Here is a 6,617-nt window from a genome sequence, read left to right as displayed (position 1 = left end):
TTCTTCTTCTTCTTCGCTAGGGTCTTGAGAGTCTTCATCAAGTTTCTCGCCCAGGTTTTGTCCATGCCTTTCTAGGAAGTTCTCCAGTTTAAATATTGAGTTTACATTATATCTTTTCCCCAAATAGGTAAAAATGAGACCTTCGGGTACCAGCCATCTGTATAGTATATCATTTTCTCTTAACAGTCTTCTTCTTCTTCTTCTTCTTCTTCGCTAGGGTCTTGAGAGTCTTCATCAAGTTTCTCGCCCAGGTTTTGTCCATGCCTTTCTAGGAAGTTCTCCAGTTTAAATATTGAGTTTACATTATATCTTTTCCCCAAATAGGTAAAAATGAGACCTTCGGGTACCAGCCATCTGTATAGTATATCATTTTCTCTTAACAGTTTGGTTAGTTTTGTGTAAGCAAATCTTTTTTCTCTTACCCTCCACGGGGTATCTTTCAAGAATTTTATTTCTTTATTATCTTTCATTACTTGGTTCTGATTTGCTGCTTGCAACGTCTTGTCCCTTAGTTCTTTTTTGCTAAATTTAATATGGATCTCCCTGGGCATTTTATGTTTTTTTGCGTAAGCCGTGTTTTTTCTGTAGATTTGGTCAATATTGTTTTCAATCTCATCTTTGGAACCTAATTCCAATTCTTCAGCCAGCAGGCAGGCCATTTCTTCTTTTAGGTTCCCTCCTCTGGATTCAGGAAAGTTTTGGCATCTTAACACTTGCTCGGCTCTATCCATTTCTAGAGATATTATTGTGCTTTCTAGCCTTTCTGTGTTGGCCTTCCATTCTTGTAAATCTTCGGTTATCTCTGTTTGTTTTTCTTCAATTTTTTGTATGTCTTTCGTGTTTTTTTCCGTTTCTTGCCTGTAATTCTCCATTTGCTTTTTGAGCTCTTCGGTATCCGCAGATATTGCATCTAGTTTCTTGTGAATTGGTTCCAACTCAGCTCTCAAAGCTATCGGTATTATGGATTGTACGGTTTCTTTTACCACCTGCGCTACAGTCTCTTTAATGGTTCCCTGAACTGACTGCTCCACTATTTCTTGGACCCAGGATTTTAAGTCTGCTTTTAGCTCTTCTGTTGAGATATTAATATTTGGATTTGCAGCTTGTTGCAGTTTAATTTGTGTTTTGGGTGATGGGATTGATGACTTTCTTATTGTTGAACCTGATGCCATTTTTGTTTTTTCAAAAAATTTTTGTTTATGACTGAATATTTTAGTTTGTAATTTTATACGTATTTTTAAGTGCAGCTTTTGAAATTTGTTCATAAACTTGTCTTTATACTTTTCTTTTAAATTATTGGGTTATTATCAAGTAAATTTTTTCCCAAGGATATTTTATTTTTATATCTTCCTAATGGTCTCAAGTATACTTTATTAAAATTTATTTAATATTTATTAAATTTAAATATTACTCAATTTCCTTAAATGGCGTTTTTTATGTTATTATGATTTTGCTATTTTCCAAATATAATTAATTTATGTTATTTTGTGTTAATTAATCAGTTTTATTCAATGTCTATAATGTCGTTTTATCTTAAATATTTTATTATTGTTTAATATTAATTAATATTTTATTATTAGTTAAATTGATATTATGTTAAGATTTTGTCCTTATGGTTTACTAACAAATTGATATGTTATTAATTAATATATCTATTAATTTTTCGCTTGTAATTTATTAATACTATTTATTAATCAAATTTAGTTGGTGATTAATCAAGGGTAATAAATATTAATAGATGTGCTTATATTTTAACTGCTAAGTGTTTATAATAAGTGATCCCAATATCCCTGCTGTATTTTAAATTGTTAGCAATTTAACTCAACCTTGCCATAAACAGTCTATCACTTCCTGTTGCTTTAACTGCTCAGTGTTCAATGTTCTGCTAAGTGTTTATAATAAGTGATCCCAATATCCCTGCTGTATTTTAAATTGTTAGCAATTTAACCTAACCTTGCCATAAACAGTCTATCACTTCCTGTTGCTTTAACTGCTCAGTGTTCAATGTTCCATCTGTTTTCCCCCCCTTTGTCCCTTCTTTCGCCAATCCCTTTACTTCGTAAGCGTTTTTTTTCCCCTCTTCCTTCTCCTGGTTCTCCCTTCCTTGTTTTTGTCTTAATACGCCTACAAGCACTGTCACTGGTTCTCTCCGATTGTCCGTTCTTCCTTAACTACGCTTCTGCATCTTCGCGTCTCTCCGTTCTGTCTCTTTCCGACGTCGCTCTCCTGTGCTTTGTTCCACTCTGAGTCGCTCCTCGGCTCTGCCTCCACCTCTGCGTCTCTGCTCCGCTCGTCACTCCATCGACGTCCCCGTCACTCCGTCACACGCCGCACCGCCCTCCTTTTTTCTCGAGAGTCGTCCTCTCCCTGAACCTCGCCACGCCTCTTTTACTCCTCCGTAGGAGATGACTCAACAAAATATGAAAAGCAGAGATACACCGTCTTAGTTTTGGCGCTTCTTTTAAACTGTCCGGTTAGTGTGTGTGTGTGTGTGTGTGTGTGTGTGTATTCCCCTTTTTCCTGATACCTTCCCCCTCCCCTCCTTATATTTCCCTTTGTAATTAAAACTGAGATTTTATTTTCACGGCCGGTAGCTTCCCCCACTAGTCTCCTACCTAGTATGGGGGGTGTGTGTGAAGGGATATTTCCTCTAAATACCACCTTATATGTGCAGCTTCCCAAACTAATTTATCTTTATAGAATTACGGTTTAAATACTTATCTAGTTCAGCTGGCTTCCACTCTCTCTACTTTTGCTAGTTGTTCTTATCCCACGCCCAGGATGCTCCGCTCGACTGGTATCCGGCAGTTCTGTCGGTCGTCCTCGGGTTCCTCCACTTCAAGGCGGCTCCAGGTCTTGGGGGGTGTTTGCCCTACACCCCACCACTGAAGCAAAGCCTCTTGCTCTCCCCCACAAACATAGAGGGAGACTCCAGGGCTCTAAGCCCTTAGTAAGAGGGTAAAAGAACCCAGGAAAAGTAGACTGTGACGGAGCTACTCCACACACGTCTACCCTCGTCGAGCTCCGGTGGCCATTTTTCGAAATCAATTCCTGATATGGACGACTCCAAGGGAGTCCCAAGTCCTGCCACGACGAGGGAGAGAACCCCCACGACCCAGTCGACGGTGCCAATCACTATGACAATGCCAGTTACGGCAACTGGCATGGGAGCCGTACCTAAGACAACATCAACTCTGGTGTTCCTGACCCCGACAGGGCCGAGACGGCTGCCCGGCCATGGATACCGACCAAGTTCCAACTGGGGCCAGTTTCACCCAGACTCAACTGCGGAGACTTATATGCTCATGCAAGGGCCACCAAGAGATAGTCGCTTCGATTTTCTACAGGGAGATTTTCTACGGGGAGTGGTTTTCCCTCCTTCAGGGCCCAGTTTGAACCGTTACCAGGAGCATGGGTGACGGAGAGGAAGAAGCCGAGAAGCTGAGAAGCTGAGAAGTGGCCGTGTGTCTCCAGATGAGGGGCTGGAACTGGCCCAGAAAATGGAGGTGGCGGATTGGAAGAGAAGGCAGATGCAACGGACCCTGGAGGAGGTCATCCAGGCGATACCACAGCTGGTGGTCCAAGGCATCCGAGAGGAGAGGGATGCCCGACCGGTGGTCCCTGCAGGGCCCGTAGTCCCGCCGGCCCCACCGCAGCAGGTGCCCCAGCCTGGGGACATCCCACAACCGGGTCTGCTCGAGGTCCCGGTTCCAGCGCCACGACCAGGCAGTCCGAGAGAACGGGCGATACCTCGCCCAAAAGCCACCTTCGATGGAAACCCGGAAGAACTCTCATACTACGTGGTCCGGGTGATACAGTTTGTGGAGAGATCGGGTCACCTGTTCCCAGACAACAGCAGCAGCCGCATGGACGTGGTGGCGGCATGACTCCGGGGACCCGTGGCGGCTTAGTATGTGGGGCTGCACAACGTCCAGGGCCCGGAATTGATTGATCTGGACGCTTTTATGTGGGCGTTGCGAGCCCAATTCAAAGACCAGAACGCCGGGCCCAAAGCGAACCCTTAAACAAGGTAGGCGATCAGTGAGGAAATACTCGTCTGAATTCAACCTCCACGCGGCCAAAGTGCAAACTTGGCCTGATCCGGTGTTAGCGGAACTATACCAAGTGGGACTGAACCCAGAGATTCGAGAGACGGTTCTGAAAGCGGTTGAATGCAAGAGGCAGAGAGCGCAGAAACCCGCCTGCACACTCTTCATCTGGACATCAACACAGCAGGGGGTCAGCCGACCCCTCAACCAACGAAAGGGAAAGCACCACGGCAAGTGGAATCGAACCGGGAGCAGCACATAAGGCAAAAACTTTGCCTGAAATGTAAGGAGCAGGGCCATTTCATGGCTGACTGCGGCGGATCAGGGCCTGTGAAACAGGGGCCCAGTGAATCAACATGAGTGTGCCCCACCACACCCGTGAAGAAGGCGACTAAGAAACCAAAATATGCCAAAGCGTTGCAAGCAGCTCCCGAAGAAGGGGAGGCAGAATCCAGCGGAGATAACCCCGAGCCAGCGGGAAACAAATTAGTCCTGCTGTAAGATGCACGGAGCAGCAAAGCCCGATCCCGGAGGCGCCTAATGTGGTAAGCAATTTTTCCTCCCTTTTTTTTGTGACTGTGACTTTGATTAACCCCAGCCTCGGCACGCATATACGGGTGAGAGCCCTAATTGACTCGGGGTGCGGGAGGGACCTTATCAACCCCTCCCTAATTACAGGGTTGGAGGCTAAAATAATAAAAATTTTAAAAACCCCTAATATTTACCCAAATAAATAGCTCTACAATAAAAAAACCGTATAAATACAAAACTATGCCGTAACAAATTGGGGTGGGGGAACACTAAAAAAATAAAACGTTTATAATTACCTCAACCGCCAAGTTCCCCTTAATCCTCGGGGGCCCATAGTTGCACAAACACGACCCCTACATCTTGTGGGATGAAAAAAATACAATTCATTTCTCCTAAGGAGAATGACCCTACTGCCCTAGAGAACAAAGGTTGAGTCCAGTGGCACCTTTAAGACCAACAAAGTCTAATTCTGGGACACTCCAGCACGAGTGTTCATGATTCTTATCCTGAACAGTCCTGGTGAGAACTAGAACTGAGCTCCAGAACCCTGCATGTCTATGGTTGTCCTGGGTGGAAAAATACCTGGAGATTTTAGGGGTGGAGCTTAGGGAGGGTGGGGTTTGGGGCAAGGAGGGCCTCAGCAGAGTATAAAGCCATGGAGTGCACCCTCCAGGGCTGCCATTCTCTCCAGGGGAACTGATCCCTGTTATCTGGAGACCAATTGTAATAGTGGGGGATCTCCAGGTCCCACCTGGAGGCTGGCAACCCTACTGCATGTCACATGGATTTCTATGGAAACCTGGAGTTTTTCACTGTGAAAAGAGTAAGTTTGCTTTCTTTCACTGAATTCAGAGTCAATAACAGGAAACAGAAACCAAGAGGAGAATAAAGCAGAACAGGATGTCACAAGTAGAATATTGATCTTGAACATTGGTTGCAAATATGGAAAACAAATGTTAAAATAACAAAATCGGTGTCCTTTAAAGGGAATCTATATAAAATGTTCTATAGGTGAACATAAGGGCATCCTCCGGTATATATAATTCTATTTTGGTCATGGACTCCCCTGAACATTCCAACACGCTCTCAAATCAGTTTGCTCTCTGATCTGTCATTCAGAGGGTCTCCCTCTCCACTGGCTGCTTTGCCTGAGTCATGCCTCCAACATTCTAAACAGTTTGCTGTTCCTCTCCCCCCCACAGCCAGTCAGAACACAGAGGTCATTTGCATATGTGGCCTGATTCGCCTTTGCCTCGGAACGCAGAGGTTGTTTGCATATGCAGCCTCACTGGCCTTTCCCTCTAACATTCTAAACAGTTTGCTGTTGATGTTCTGAGGTAAAATAAATTTCCCCTTAGTGTCTGTTGGGGGAAACCATGGTTGTAAATCTCCAGGTGAGGGCTGAAGATCACTCAGCATTACAACTGCTTTCCAGATGGCAGAGATCAGTTCCCCTGGAGAAAAGGGTGGACTCTGTGTCCTTATATCCTGCTGAGATGGCCCCTGTATGACAGCCAATGTGACGTAGCAGTCAAGGCTTCAGCTATTAAAACTGATGCCCAGAAACAATGGCTGCTTTGGGCGGTAGATTCTATGGCACTATAGCCTGCTGAGGTCCCACCCAAAATCCTGCCCTCCCCAGGCTCTACCCCTCAAATCTACAGGTATTTCCCAACCCAGAGTTGGCAACCGTGTAATTGGCTATGGAACCACTTTCCAGACCCTTGGAACCCAGAAAACGTGGCATAGGAGGAGGCCCTTTTCTACCTTAGCTGTGACTACATAGCCCCAAATTAACATAAGCCAACCTCCAGGAGGTACCTGGAGATCTCCAGCTACTTTGGGCAGTGGATTCTATAGCATTATACCCTGCTGAGGTCCCTCCCCACCCCAAACCCTGCCCTCCCCAGGCTCTACCCCTCAAATCTACAAGTATGTTCCAACCCAGAGTTGGCAACCGCGTAATCAGCTATGGTACCACTTTCCAGATCCTTGGAACCCAGAAAACATGGCACTGGAGGAGGTGCTTTTCTACCT

Source organism: Gekko japonicus, unplaced genomic scaffold, assembly GCF_001447785.1.
Source record: "Gekko japonicus isolate JY-2015 unplaced genomic scaffold, Gekko_japonicus_V1.1 scaffold91, whole genome shotgun sequence".
NCBI lineage: Eukaryota > Metazoa > Chordata > Lepidosauria > Squamata > Gekkonidae > Gekko > Gekko japonicus.
This window is presented reverse-complemented; position numbering follows the sequence as displayed.